The 16,321-nt window shown below is 41.9% G+C and overlaps 1 protein-coding gene and 1 long non-coding RNA gene across 6 annotated transcripts in view; one reads left to right on the top strand and one right to left on the bottom strand.

The window, feature by feature from the left end:
• Window positions 1-16,321, top strand: part of LOC109039932 (carboxypeptidase D) — a 213,802-nt gene that overhangs the window by 8,526 nt on the left and 188,955 nt on the right. The window lies entirely within an intron of this gene.
• LOC140224737 (uncharacterized) overlaps window positions 1-16,321 on the bottom strand; it is a 50,658-nt gene that overhangs the window by 22,286 nt on the left and 12,051 nt on the right. The window lies entirely within an intron of this gene.

The raw sequence follows: 16,321 nt of genomic DNA, 5'->3' as shown, positions 1-16,321 counted from the left end.
TTTTCCATGCTTCCCAAGGAAAAAAATAGGCGCAGGTAGGTTTGTAGTACGTCGAATAAGAGATTATAGGTATTGGTTTATTGCTTTGATTAGGTTCTACGCCCTCTTAGGATCCCCGATGCCGCATATCGTGTCTACTTTTTTACAAAACCTTCAGCTTTGTCTTTCAATCGGTTCATATTGATTAAACCCACGCTGGTTTTTCCAGGTAACGGTCGATCGAATAAAGTTTTAATTCTTCAACCGATTCAGTGTAGATCGAAACGATACCCACCGCCGAAGTTCACTGTCTTACACGAAAGAACTTAAAACACACAAACACACCCTCCCACAAAAATGTACCTAATTAAGATCCGTACAAAGTGAAAAGGCTTACAATTAACTAGGTACTGTTCTTCTTGCTCCTTCTTGCGCCCGTTTTTCGGCCGGGCGTGGGTGTTTCCGGTCGCGATCTGGCAAGCGGGTGTCTCTTCGCATCCAGTGCCTGCATTAGGCTTCCAGCCATTTCTTTCTGATTGGATCCGAGGGGCGCAGCACCCTCTGAACCGTTCAGACCACTTTCTCTTATTTTCTTTTTCAGGTACGCATTTCGTCCCTTGACGTTCATCTCCCGGGCACACGGTGCTGTTGACGGGTGGGCCCTACGTTACTGACGTCCAATAAGGTTGGGTTGAATCTTGCAATCCTGCAATTGGGGACCCGAGGCTCAGCCTTCTCCCTTCCGCTGGCCCTCCTTGGTAAAACTAGCACTGCTCACACCCTCTTTGGCCTTTTGCCTTGAAAGGGGTACCTACGTGCAAAACGGGCCATTTCACGCTCGTGTCGGATACCATTGAAACTTGCCCTATTCATTCATCTAACAATGCCTTGTGTTTTCCCGAAGTTTCAAGTCTCCAAAAAATTTTGGGGGGAACTGGGGGGGGAGGGGTCAAAGTTGAAAATCCGTGAAATTTTCGCGAATTTTTTACTGAAAAATTACTAAATATTTCAAACCACGGTTTAAACGAGCGTTTTTAGCGTAAAAACAGCTTTTAGAAAATGTAAATATCATAGGGTTTTGTCGACTTAAACTCGAGTTATCGCCTCCGAAGCGCTGGAACGCTAAAAAATGACCCGCTTTTTTTCACGTTCGGGCCGATCCCCATTCCCCAGAATACCTAGCCCATATTTAATTTCTTTGAAAAACTGATATGTTGTCCCTGACTCTCTGTAGCCCCTCTAGCTCTCTGTAGCCCTTTTAGCTCTTTACCGCATGCTGGGGAAATTTTTTGGTCGCGAGTAATAAGCGCGGAAAGGAGCGAAAGTCGGGAAAATCGGCTATTTTGAACTGCGCGCGTCGCATGAGTTAGAAGGAGAACGTCCTCTCCTGCTCAGTTCGGCGAATCACACTCCTCTACCGACCTCGCATTGTTGCCACATGAGCTAGAGGGGCTACAGAGAGTCAGGGACAACATATCAGTTTTTCAAAGAAATTAAATATGGGCTAGGTATTCTGGGGATCGGCCCGAACGTGAAAAAAAGCGGGTCATTTTTTAGCGTTCCGGCGCTTCGGAGGCGATAACTCGAGTTTAAGTCGACAAAACCCTATGATATTTACATTTTCTGAAAGCTCTTTTTGCGCTGAAAACGCTCGTTTAAACGATGGTTCGAAATATTTAGTAATTTTGGAGTAAAAAATTCGCGAAAATTTCACGGATTTTCAACTTTGACCCCCCCCCCCATTTCCCCCCAAAATTTTTTGGAGACTTGAAACTTCGGGAAAACATGAGGCATTGTTAGGTGAACGAATAGGGCAAGTTTCAATGGTATCCGACACGAGCGTGAAATGGCCCGTTTTGCTCGTACCCCTTTGGCTCGCGGGTGCCTTCGTGCGGGGCGGTCGGCTGACGTCTCACCTCCCCGGCATTTTCGACTCCGGCTTCCGCGGAAAAGCGCTTCTAGGGTGACCGTGTTTGAACTTTTTTCGAAATTCCAAGATGGCTAGTGCTAAAGTTGTGCTTTGGCATAAAATAACGCTCAATTTTTCTTCAGAATTTTTGGATGATGTCGTGAGACCGTTCCGACGCCATCTTAGTTGCCAATTTTTTTATTTTTTCGAGAAATTGCCAGGACTCTATTTAAGGCCCGGCAAACGCGTAGACTGAATGAAAATACAATTTAAAATACTTTTGAATCCTTTCAAGCAATACAGGTCAGGATAGGACACCCCCAACGTTAAGGGAATGCCTTAGGGGATGGAATCTTGGACCGCCGAAATCCCTTAAAAATGCGTCTAAATACTACCTATCTTTTATGTTAATTTTCATTGGTTTTATTTTGGTCATACGTTGTGTTATGGCTAACGAGACTTATCAGTAGACTCTGGCCCACTATTTTACGGCTTAAGATGTGGGATTAGGGTGCAGATGAGTGCTACAAGGATGCCATATTCCTCAGAAATGAAAAATTAACCACCAGGCTAGGGGGGGGGGGGGGACTGTGATCCGTGGACATCACTCGAATAATGTTCCTGCCACCTGAATGGATTACTTCTTGGTATAGTATGCTCAGACTGATGGTAAGATATAATATAATTGAACACTTTAGGCAGTTCAATCTGGCAGCAGTGGCGGTTTCTATGCGCTTCGCAGATACTAGAGGAACAAAGCAACTAGGTACCCTTGGAGGATAGGTATTCCGTTTTGAGACGACCATCTCAAACCTTGCTCCCCGGGCTTTTTCCCATTCCTTTTTGTGCCCAAAAGATAATTCTGCAGTCGCAGCATATTATCTGAAGTCTATATTTTCCCCCAAAGCTTTCAAAATTTCGGAAGAAATCACATCGGTTTAAATAGGAAGAAAATAGGTCGATCCGCGGAACTGCATTTCCGGCTATAAAATGCGTCCAAATTATTCCAAACCTGACCATGTCTTCGAAAGACATCCTGAAGCCCATTTTTAAATAGAAAATTTTATTTTGGACTCAGAGATGGGAATAGGGTGGGTCAAGGCATAGTTAGTTTTGAGGCATAGCTGCGCGCAGCAAAATTATCGTATTTGACAATTTTTCATCAACCTCAAAAGAGGTCTGCCGAGGTACAGGAGACAAATATAGGTATCTCACAACGTGAAAGAAAATAATAGATGTTTTTAGCCCTTAAGAACTTTTTTTGTCAATTTACACTATTGCCAAGTTTACTTGAGCCCGGGAGAAAATTAGTGTGTAACGAATAAGCACAAATAGTTGTATGAACCCAGCGTTATGAGGGGGCGTTATTTACCTACTTTAAATAAAAAGTGTCTAAGTTTTGTGGCCACGTTTGGACAGTGTGTACAAATGAGAGATAAACAAGCAAAAACCAAAGAATGAAATAGCATATTACTTTACATCCTTTGGCTCATAAAGGAGATACAGAAGAAAAAGTTGGAAGCAAATGACACAGGACATCGCCGCATTGACTCCATGAAAAGTAGTTCAGATTAAAAAGTTTACACGTATAATTAGAACTTATTTCAGCTAAATACTAATGTACACAAACACGCATCCGAAAAAATTAAATACGAAAAATGAAGAAGGAAAGAAAGAAAGTCAAGAAAATTCAAATACTTTATGATAAGGCCCAGATTTCCTTCAAAATAAAAAAAATAATGGCTTCTTAAAGATAGCGCCAGACGGAAAACAGTTCAACAAACTTTGAATGGCAATGTACATGCAAAGTCTAAATAACAATACTAGTAATTAAAAATTAAGACAAATTATTAAAAATACTGCTAATACAGCCGTTTGTCTTCCCCCCTGGTAGCAAATTCATATAAAAAATGTTTTAACGAAAGTATACCGCTCATATAACGGTTATATAACGGTTAAGTAAAGGGATGTCAAAGGAAACCGCCGTCGTATAACCATTATTAATCAAATAATTTTATAAATTGCGCGAATAACCTTTACCTACAGGGTTATTCAAAAGTTACGCACCACTGGCCATAACTTTAGTTCTAATTATGATATCGATTTGCGGTTTGTGGCGTCCTTCCTCATATCGAGGGGGAAACTTTTTGAGGTACTTTTCAGTTCTTCACCCCCCCAGGGGGAGGGGGGGCGGGGGGCAACTCAAAAATTTCAAGAGGCAACCCCCATCATGTGATACATCGTTAGAAAGAGCATGAAAAAAGAAAATTTTTGGCGCAAACCGGAAGTCGATCTGACCCCCCTGTCAAAAGTTAGGGGGGTCCAAAGGTTATTTAGGGGGTCCGTACCTTCATTTTTTAGAGTAGCTTCGGCGGCTCTTGGACATACCGTTTCTCTTTTCAAAGAGTCCTCGAATACTCCAAGTCTGATACCGAAGTCTTCATATTGCCCCCGGGCCACCACAGCCCCCCCGTAGGGGGGGATGGGCCTGTTACAATGAAACATTGCATTAAAATGCGAAAAGTCACAGAAGAGCTTCAAACTTAGCATCAAATCCGAGTGGAACTTCTTGCCAATGTTAACGCAAACGCAGCCTGCGACTTTAAAGTGAGTTTTCAAAACTCTTAGCCCCCTGCCCCCCCTCATTTTTGGTTGCAGAGCGGGTAAAAACCGGGAAATTCACTACAAATAATGCCCGAAACTAATGTCCAACTTGAGGAGGACCCTTGAAACGTTGCGATCAGTCGGAGCATTGAAATACAAGGACTGCCACCCCCTTAAAGTACGGAAACATCCAAAACACCCCCGCTGCCCCCCTCATTTTTCGTTGCGGAGCGGGTAAAAACCGGGAAAATCGCCAGAAATGATGCCCGAAACCACTGTAGAACTTGACGAGAACCCTTGAAACGTTGCGCTCAGTCGGAGAACTGCAACACAGGAACTGCCGCCCACTTTAAGGACGGAAACATCCATAAAACCCCCGCTGCCCCCCTCTTTTTTCGTTGCAGAGCTGGTAAGAACCGGGGCATCATTTCTGGCGATTTTCCCGGTTTTTACCCGCTCCGCAACGAAAAATGAGGGGGGCAGCGGGGGTGTTTTGGATGTTTCCGTACTTTAAGGGGTGGCAGTCCTTGTATTTCAATGCTCCGACTGATCGCAACGTTTCAAGGGTCCTCCTCAAGTTGGACATTAGTTTCGGGCATTATTTGTAGTGAATTTCCCGGTTTTTACCCGCTCTGCAACCAAAAATGAGGGGGGGGGCAGGGGGCTAAGAGTTTTGAAAACTCACTTTAAAGTCGCAGGCTGCGTTTGCGTTAACATTGGCAAGAAGTTCCACTCGGATTTGATGCTAAGTTTGAAGCTCTTCTGTGACTTTTCGCATTTTAATGCAATGTTTCATTGTAACAGGCCCATCCCCCCCTACGGGGGGGCTGTGGTGGCCCGGGGGCAATATGAAGACTTCGGTATCAGACTTGGAGTATTCGAGGACTCTTTGAAAAGAGAAACGGTATGTCCAAGAGCCGCCGAAGCTACTCTAAAAAATGAAGGTACGGACCCCCTAAATAACCTTTGGACCCCCCTAACTTTTGACAGGGGGGTCAGATCGACTTCCGGTTTGCGCCAAAAATTTTCTTTTTTCATGCTCTTTCTAACGATGTAATCACATGATGGGGGTTGCCATTTGAAATTTTTGAGATTGCCCCCCGCCCCCCTCCCCCTGGGGGGGTGGAAGAACTGAAAAAGCACTCTAAAAAAGTTTCACCCCTCGATATGAGGAGGGACGCCACAAACCGCAAATCGACATCATAATTAGAACTAAAGTTATGGCCAGTGGTGCGTAACTTTTGAATAACCCTGTATAATTAGTTTATATAAAAGTTATTTGTAAAAATGTTTTATATAACCGTTATACATCTTTTATATAAACACGCTTTTCAAATATATTTTATATATTCGTTATACTTTGATTATACATTCTTTATATAAATACGCTCTTTATATAACGGTTATACTTCGTTTATATATTGTGAATTCAGCTCTGCTTCTAGGGCCCTCAGAGGTTCCTCGCGTTTTTGCTTTGACAATAAAGTGGTAGGTACGTATCATCAGATCGGAACAGTAGGTAAATCAATGAAGCTTGGAAAAATAGAAAAAAATAAAAAACAGAAGAAACTAAAAAAAATCGCCGTCATGCCGCAGAAAAGGAACAACTTCTGCAATTTTATCAGCCATAGGTAAATGTTTTGACTTCTGCTAAATCAAAAGCAGATCCCAATAGGTATCCATCATGAAAATGGTATACCCAATGCTAAGTGATTTATCAACATTTCTCAAGTTCCCATGACGAGTATTGCTATCGCACTGTGATTGCAGACACCAGCTTTTCATTATATTATACTAGCGAAATGCCCGTGACTGCAGTCACGGGTCTAGAGGCCGCTAAAATATCTATAACCCCGAAAAAATGGTGGTAGGGGAGCAATACATGCCATAAAAAAATGATAAATCGATAGAAAAATGAGTTGAAGGAAGTGGGTGATGGAGCTAGAAAAATGAGCTGGGGGAGGTAGAATAAATGCTGGCAAAAAAATTACAACTAATCTAGCAATGATTGATATATAAAAAAAAAAAAAAAAAAAAAAAAAAAAAAAAAAAAAAATTGAAAGAAAACATCAGCTGATAGCAAACAAAGGTTGCCAGGGAAACCAAGGAATGGAACTTTCATAAAAACAGATTAGTGGAAAACAGCGTAAGTAGGACACTTACGTTAAACACCGTTTATAAGTAAACGGTAAATGGGATTTAACCAAAAATCTATACAGTTTTTTATAAGACTAAAATGGACAAAATTACAAAATTTGAATAGGCTAACGTAAATCTAACGATAGTTGTCGGGAACGAAAGAATTGACGACATAGGTCGGGTAACTATTATAGGTGGGATGGGATGGGATAGCTGATCACCCGCCAGGAATTCGTGCCGAATATTCCCCTCCCGTGCACCGCTCCGCACAGGCCCATCGACCGCTCTCATTAGCAGCCTTTTCCCTCCCTGCTGGCCCTGGCGGTAGGTAGTATTATCCTATATATTAAAATGCAAAGTTCCGAATCTTGGGGCATTAACTTTGAGAGAACCATCGGACCGATTTGCGTGAATCTCTTTTTTTAAATGAATAGCCCCTGACGCAGTTAGATTTGCAGGCTGTTCGGGATCGTTTTTTTATTTTTTTCGCTTTTTTCACAAATTTCTCCTTCGCCCTAATGTTCTCTAACATTTTTCTTCGATGCATTAAAAACGGAGCGTCCGAATCTTTAGACGTTACTTTGAGAGAACCACTGGACCGATTTGCAGATTTTTGTTTTAAATGAAAGTCTGTGATCTGTAGATTTGCACCTGTGGTCGTTTTTTCGATTTTCTCAAATTGTCTTACTTTTTCGACGAGTGAAGTTTTAGCTGGGCTCAAATATTCTCCCATTTATTCAGACTAAAGTCCGCATTTTGGGACATTAACTTTGAGAGAACCACCGGACCGATTTGCATGGGGTTTTTTTTAAATGAAAGCTTCTGACTGTAAAATTTGCAGGCTAGTAATTGTTTTTTTTCGATTTTCTCAAATTTTCTTACTTTTATCGACGAGTAAAGTTCAGCTGTTTCGGCGGTCATCTGGCCGCTACCTGCTTGCCCGTCCATAGATACCCCATTAGGGGTCTCAGCCACCCCTCCCACCACGTTCTTTCGGCTATTCTCCGTTTTCTTTCGTATACTTTCCTCCCACCAACCTCAAAGAAGGTTTGGGTCGCATTGTCGTTCGTCACTCACCACCCACATTCCGTCGCAATCTCTCAGCTACTCCGCTTCACCACTTCTTGATAGGCATCCTGGCGGTTTGACTGACCCTGACTTATTAACTGCAGCGGTGCGCACACGTATTGCTAACAACATGTATTGTTATGGACATTTCATTCTTATTTGTTCTTTTCTCTTTCCAACTTTGTTTCAAAATTTGCTTCGTTTTCTTCCTCTCTCTTTATTTTGTTGGTCGGTCGACTACGTTGATCGGCTTTTTGCTATTGAAAGCAAATTAAGACTTCATGGATTTTCATATCATCCATTTGATCTTCCGGAATTGCTTCCAATTAACCTGAATCTTCAAGGGTCAGAGCCTGACTCTCCTCCCCTAAAACTATGATTCCATGATTTCTGCCGCTAACCCAGAGCAACATCAAATTATTTCTGAAATAATTAGTCTCATCCAAAATCCATCTTACACGTGTAATGGCGATTTTCATTGATGGTCCAGGAGGATCGGGAAAAAACTTTCGTTTAAGAATGTCTTACTGCGTATTGTACAAAGGAAAACTTAGACGTCATCTCCGTTGCTTGGACAGGTATCGACGCATCGTTGCTACCTAACGGTCGGCCGGTTCATAGCAAATTCAAAATTCCTTCGGTTCTGAATGAGAATTCTGTGTCGAGTCTCACGGTTAGCTCAAGAGAGGCTGAGACTATTCGGAAAACAACGATCATTTTTTGGGGCGAAGCTCCCATGGTTATCACGCATGCTCTGGCATGCATCGACCGACTTCTTATTTAGAGAATGGGTAATGATATCCCTTTTCGAGGAAAAATTGTCGTCTAGGTTGGTGATTTTAGACAGGTTTTACCCGTTGTTCCGCATGCTTCTCGCCAAACATTGGAGCAAAATGCAATCAAATTCTCAACACTTTGACCTCTTTTCAAAATCAGAAAACTTACTCAAAATATGAGAACTTTGCAAGACGAAGCGGAGTTTGCAAAATTTTAACTCGAAATAGGTGATGGTGTTTACCTTTCTGCTAAAAAAGGCCATGCCGGAATTCATTGATTTACCGACAAGCAGTATTACTGAAACTGATATTATTACTGAAATGTATGGAAAAGATAGCTTCCTAATGTTCGAACGTAGATTTCACAAACTGCGCAATTCTGGCCCCTAAAAATAAGCATTGCAATGAAATTAACGACAAGGTTGTTGAAGTTCTTTCAGGTGTCTCTAAAACGTACTTCAGTGTTAACAGGCTCATTGTAGAGGAAGAGGGAGAGGCTCTCAATTTTCCCCTTGAATTCTTGGACAGTCTTAATCTTAGTGGCTTACCACCGCATAAACTCACACTTTTGGAGGGGGTTTTTGTCATGCTTTTAAGAAACCTCAACGTTTCTAAAGGTTTATCGAATGGTACCCGATTGATCGTCTGGAAACGTTATGAAAAATTGTCTTGATTTGCAGGTCATTTCCGGCGAGAAGGCCGGTGAAAGAATTTCACTGCCAAGAATTGATTTGTCACCTGCAGACTCCTCTCTCCCTTTCTCTTTTAAGAGGCGACAATTTCCAATTCGCATTGCGTTCTGCATGACCATCATCAAAGCTAAGGGTCAAACACTGAAGCGAGTCAGCATTTATTTACCCCAAACAGTTTTTGGCCATGGTAAACTATATGTTGCACTCTCACGAGCTACATCGTACAAAAATTTTAAAGTCCAAATTCTTCCCAAAGGCAACCGTACAAAAAACATCGTGCACAAAGAGATGCTTCGATCTTTTATAAATCCCAAAAGCCTCATAGTCATTAGAAAATTATCGAAAAATAAAAATAAAAAAAAATTTAAACAGTAACACAAAAAAAAGAAAAATTAATAATGCGAGCTTTTTATAACATTTTTCGGTAGAATGGCAGTCTCCACCCTGTAACGCAGAGAGGCAGTTAAATTCCTTGATCTTCTGCCGCAGAATCATCATCATTATTAAATAGATTCAACTAATCGCTCCGATTCCAAATAAGCTACTGCACCACCATTGCTAGCTGTGGAGGGCGCCCGTAGGGCGTCCGGAGCAGCTAGTAGTATATAAGATTAAATTAGGTTATTAGGTTACACGTAAGGTTAGGTTACCTAAACTAGGTTGGATTTTATTTTTTCCAACGGGAAACATGCTGTGGGTAGGTTAGGTTTAGGGTAAGTTTAGGTTTAGGTTTAGGTCAGGTTACACTATGTTGGGTTTAATCATGTCAGACGGCAAGTACGCTCTAGGTACACGGTGCGTTTTAAACAAGTTTAATGCGGTCAACATACCACCCGCGATTTTTTTGCGGAAATGTCAACTAGAAGGCCTACTGATTGAGGAACAACAAACCGCGAAATCTGTGATGGGGCCGTTTTTGAGAAAATGCGATTTTTCGCTTTTTTGGCGGGAATTTCGGGTCAAGGCGCTGGAAAAGTCAAGTTAGGCTGTTTTTGTAGTTCGTAAATGCATATCCTATACATTTTGAGTCAATCAAGTGCCAGTAGATAGCTATTCGTGCATATTGCCCAAAATTCATATCCTTAAATCCACGACTTTTGGGTTTTTGGGGGGTTAGTCAAGGAGAAATCCGAAAAAAAGAGGGTTAACCCGGAACAAATTGCTTAACAAACTTTTCCAACGTAAACTTCTTCAGTAGGTCCTATTGAACAACATACCAAAAGTTTACCACGGTTCGCTCCCGGAACACCCCCCCCCCCCCCAAATGCCTAAATTTCAAATTGGCGGCCATAATAAGGCCTTTGGGAGTTCGATTTTTTTAAAAATACGCATACAGTGTCATGTGAGGTGTCAATTCCTACGTAATTTTGGTCGTAGATTTCAAATATGAAGTCAAAAAAGTCCCTTGATCAAAAGGGGGTACCCCAAATCAAAGATGGCAGCCAATTTTGAAAGTCAAGAGGGTGGATTTTTAAAAAGTTCGCGTGATAAGGCAAGTGAGGTATCATTTCTTATGTAATTTTGGTCGTAGATTTCATTTATGAAGTCATAAAAGCCCTCAAGTCAAAGGGATTGCTCCAAATGCAAAGATGGCGGCCAGCTTTGAAAGGCAGGAGGGTGAAGTCCCTAGTATACTAGGGATGTCACGTAAACATTTCAAAAATTCACCTTCATATTTGAAATCTACGACCAAAATTAATAGGAATTGACACCTCACATGACACTGTATGCGTATTTTTAAAAAAATCGAACTCCCAGAGGCCTTATTATGGCCGCCATTTTGAAATTTAGGCAATTTGGGGGGGTGTTCCGGGAGCGAACCGTGGTAAACTTTTGGTATGTTGTTCAATAGGACCTACTGAAGAAGTTTACGTAGGAAAAGTTTGTTAAGCAATTTGTTCCGGGTTAACCCTCTTTTTTTCGGATTTCTCCTTGACTAACCCCCCAAAAACCCAAAAGTCGTGGATTTAAGGAGATGAATTTTGGGCAATATGCACGAATAGCTATCTACTGGCACTTGATTGACTCAAAATGTATAGGATATGCATTTACGAACTACAAAAACAGCCTAACTTGACTTTTTCAGCGCCTTGACCCGAAATTCCCGCCAAAAAAGCGAAAAATCGCATTTTCTCAAAAACGGCCCCATCACAGATTTCGCGGTTTGTTGTTCCTCAATCAGTAGGCCTTCTAGTTGACATTTCCGCAAAAAAATCGCGGGTGGTATGTTGACCGCATTAAAACTGTTTAAAACGCACCGTGGGTACTTAAGTTCGTCGGGATTCATGGATTACTCTTCATCACCTCGTGTTGGGTTAGATTAGCGACAGATTAGGTCACTACAGTGTCCTCTATGTATCACAACGGTCTACTTGCTCTCCATATATCACACGAGTTCTCTCTATGTATCACAGTGGTCTCTTTATATCACAGGATTTTTAGTTTTTCTATCATTCCCGAGAGGCGTACCATGGGAAGAATGCATCCTGGCAGACGGCAGCGAGATGATCGTGAAATGTGACCGTGAAATGTGAAATACAAAAATGGAGTCTATTAGAACCCGCTTGGACGAGCTACAGCCACGTCCGAGATGTAGCCGGTGACGTCATGACGCCGCGACGCAGCGGGGACGAAGAAGCGACTGTCGGGAAAGTCCCCGGTCAGCCGAGCCGCGGGCTTGCATGACAAAAGCGACAGGATAGGAAGACAGGATGACCCAAGAAAGGTGAGCAGTGGAGTAGGTTGCTGCAGATGCTCGGCCATGTCTCTATGCCAGTGTGTCAAACGAAGGCAAGTCACGAAGGCACGCAAACGCACCGGCGAGTTTTCTCTCCGCGATCACAACAGAGGTCGAACGAAAAGTGATTTCTGAGTTGCGTCGTCTGGCCGTAGGGCGTTAATTCTTGTAGATTTTGCTCCAAGCGTATCTCTTTTCTCAACAGCTGAATTGTGCGAGTCGTCTTAAAGAGGGATCCTGCGGGAAGAAAATGTACGAATTGACACAAGAGCAGACCGCATCCGGGCACTTGCCACTTCACGGCCGGTGCTTGCCTAGGGGTGTTCAAACGAATTCTTGCCGGAACGCTATCGGTATCGTCTCTTAGGTACCGAAACTTGTGGCAGTACCGACAGTGGTGATGATATCGTTAACAGCCCGCGTCATCGGAGTTTTGAGAGCTCGCACTCAATGCATTGTTGCCCCGTGTATCAGTTTGTCAGATTGCCTGGCGCGGCGGCGCGTAAAATAGGTGTACAAATGGCAACAGCTTACTTTTGTCGGCTCCGAAAACTCAGATCGCTATCGGTAATAAGAGCGCTCTCGTCGTAACTTTTTCTCAATGTGATTGTTTCGGTGGCTTATCGACAACCGATAGAACAGCCCTAGCTTGCCTACTGTTGCAAGGGCACCTTTTGTGTAAACCCGTGCATTTTATTCCGAATTTGACCCTCTAATATTTTACTTTTCGGGAGTAGGTATGGTGGTGTCGTCTCTACGGACAGAGTTTGCTAGAAAGTTTCAAGTCCATTCAAGATCGAACCGGAAGAAAAAATAGGTGCTAAGATCCCAGTACACTCTCTTTTAATCTAGCACTAAACTGAAAAGTGATTGGTGACCTAGATATTTTCCCTCCTACATTAACGCAATTTTTAAAGTCCAAAAGTATTCTTATTGTAAGACTTAAATGAGCTGGATGAGAATTTGTTTGCATGTTTATGCCTACTTGGGGGCTGTCTACAAATTATACTTACGTAACGAGGTTTCCTGATTTTTTGACACCTCTCCACCCCTTCGTGACGCGATCGTAAGGGTGGTAAAGATACTCCCACAAATAATTACGTATCATTTGCCTCGAAACCCCCCTCCTTTTTTACACACACGCACCAACACACCCGCACACCCCATCACACACACTTACCCTCCCTCGCTCGCACACGCAAATAAGAAAAAAAAACTCGGAAGATTGTTACGGCCTCCATAAATTGGCAAGGTTAATATGGGTTAAATTCCAATATGATTGGAGAAATGAATGTTTGAAGCGCTCTAAATTAAGAGATATGCATTTACAAGGAGAGAAAATACGAAAAGAAACGTTGCGAAAAATTCTAGGGAATAAATGAATGCCGAAGATAATGAATGATACCTACATAGGTAGTGAAAATACATGTATGAATTTTGATGGGAGAAATATCAAAGTACAACATGAAAAAATCAACCATAAATAAATGAGAGAAAAATATTTAGGCTTATAAGTCCGGCTTAGCGCTTCTGATTGGCCGGTGGTGCGGTTTGGACTCATGGATGGATGTTGCACTCTGTGTGAAAGAGCTAACAAAATTCGGCCCCAGCTTGTCCCTGGTGGAGCGAAATTAAACCTTGCGCTTATCGCTAAGGAGGAAAAAAAATAATAAAACAAACACTATCAATATCATGATATCTTCATCATGATTATAAGTGGCTTGCACCGAATAACTTGTATCGATTAAAATTGAATTCTTCAGCGGGAACTTTTTTCCGAATCCTTTTTTCCTATCAAGAGCCCCCAAGAAAGGAAGTGCCATTACATGTGTTGTCTGGACCCAGATATTTAAGCTTTTCCGGTATTCCGCAATAGGTGTATGGAAATACTAGGGGGCCCTGCCCCCTGACCGCAACGCGGCCCCACCCCCGGGAGGGCACCTCGCGCCCTCAGGCCCGCTTCGCGGTCCCTATACGCATATGTATAGGCATATGTTCTTCCATTTTAACACACCATTTTGTGTTCAAGCTGCATCGATTTCAAAATTTTTGACGTAACACTCAGATTTGTAAATTATGAGGAATTCCTCATAAATGTACATGGACCTCATGGATGTACATAATTTCACAGTCCACTTACTTACTGGAGAAATTTTCATTCATTATGTTATTTTTAAATACTTAATTTAAAATAAAAAAATTCGGATTTCGACCGTTAAAATTTAATAATATTTGGTCCGTCCCGACGCGACGCAGCGCCTGCCTTCTCACTTTGTATCTGCTGTTAATATTAAAACTCCAAAAAACCCAAAAACTTGGGTAAAGAGACTCCGGGCAAGTCACCATCCTCTTGCCAAAAACCTCCAAAGCTCTTCTTTGATCCCCTCTTCTGTGGAAAATGAAAATATCACACTACGACAGTTTCCATTTCTGTCATAGAGTACCCCAAGCTGACCAAAGAACGGAACTCTTAGTCGTCTAGGCTCACATTTACCTAGGGGAAGACGGGGTAATAAGAGAGACCATGGGGTAATAAGAGAGTGACACCCTTATTTGAAGAGTTGTAATTGAGTTACAAATTTGAAAAAAATAGGGCATATGCACCTATCAGTAAGTAACAGTTCCTCAAAGTTTCAATGTTTTTCGTGCTTTATTTTAGCGGAAAAAAAAATGTAAATATTTTTAAAAAAAATTTTCTCTTATTGTACCCCCTGGGGTAATAGTAGAGCAGGTCTGTATCTCCTATGAAATCTTAATTGTAAGCACGGAAAAGTATATAAGATCAAGCATTACATTACTCTTAATAGCCCTGCAAAATTTGAGTGAGATCGGACTATTAGTTCTTGAGTTATGAACTTTTGACACTTGAAAATCGCTAAGTTTAAGAAATGAATTCAAAATGCAAGTTTTAGAAATTGTGTCAAAACCATACCCCCCAAAAAAAAAACCCAATCCCCCTGCCCCTGTGTGCCTGCCAATTCTCTTTAGTGTAAGGCACCCTCAGGCCCTTCTTTTTTCGGTTTCGAGTCATTTAATGTGAAAAAAAAAAATCACCAACAGTTTTAGTGTTCATTCTACTATTGTACCCCTCCCTGACATAACCTCACTCTCTTATTAGCCACAGGGGTCACCGCTTGGGGCCAATAAGAGTAGAACATTATAAATCAGTAAAAAAAAAACTAATCTAAAAAACCAAGTATCAGGAAGAAGCCCCATATCCTAAGCTTCAAAATGATATATAGTTCGATTTTTTATGAAAATGTTTACTTGACTTTATGTTGATTAAAGCGCCGAGGTACCCGAACTTCGAAACCCAGTTCAAAAAGAGGTTAAGTTTACACGCTGGTCCTGTCCCAGCCACTTTTCCGATTCGGCCCGGAATTAAATACGAAACGCGGCAATGGACCAAGATTCGTTCCCCACGGCGAAAGTTCTGTTATCACTCACCAGAGAGCGGCAAAATCCAATCTACCTTATTGTCCCACTCTCTTATTACCCCGTCTTCCCCTATTTAAAAAAATCTCCAGGAGGTCACAGACAGGCCCTTATCGGACCAAAACGCACACCGTACCATTTTTTCCTTGTAGGTATGTGCCTTCAAAGTACATGAAATGACTCCTTGAGGGGCAGGCAAGTTTGATTGAAATTCACGGTGTCTTCTGAAAATGAGCTAAAATTTTTACCTTGAAGAAGAAGAAAATCGAGTTATCATTTTCTTCCATACACGGTAGGTATGCCTATGAGAGGCACCAGGAACGCCTTCCAAAATTATTGATGCAACCCGCACGACTCCGAAGTCAGCGGAAACTTTCTTGAAGCGTCTCCTAAGATTTTCCCCACGCAATAATCCCCTTCAAAAATGAATGATGCAACAGGCGCGTCCTGTATGACCGCGTAAGCTCCTCAGATGAGTGAGTAGTCTTTTGGTCTGGTCAGAAAAATATTCAAACTATATTTTTCGTCTTCTCTTCTCATTTCCCGCATTGACGGAGGCGAAATTTTTTGGAAAGCATGACATGGCTTCATGATGCTCTTAGGGCCGTATATAAACAAACAAGATGGCGACTAACCGTAACATCGATAAGAAGCTAAATTTGACAAAAATTTCAATTATACGGCAGTAACAATTTAAACTAGCATATCTACGAATAACACACGAAAAAAACACGTAAACATTGTTAAATCGCCTATCACCTTTATCACAGGAGGATGTAAGATGTGCATACCCTCAATCTTGCTTGCTGATAACAGCCATCTTGTTTGTTTATTTTCGGCCCTAAGAGCATCGTGTCAGCCTATTCGCTCGCGACCAATGAAAAACCAGAACAGAAATGGCCATACTCTGTCTATAAAGGTACTCTATAAAATCGCAATATATCTCGAAATCATTTTTGAAGGGGATTATTGCGTGGGGAAA

The sequence above is a fragment of the Bemisia tabaci genome, chromosome 1, assembly GCF_918797505.1.
Source record: "Bemisia tabaci chromosome 1, PGI_BMITA_v3".
Classification (NCBI taxonomy): domain Eukaryota; kingdom Metazoa; phylum Arthropoda; class Insecta; order Hemiptera; family Aleyrodidae; genus Bemisia; species Bemisia tabaci.
This window is presented reverse-complemented; position numbering and strand designations above follow the sequence as displayed.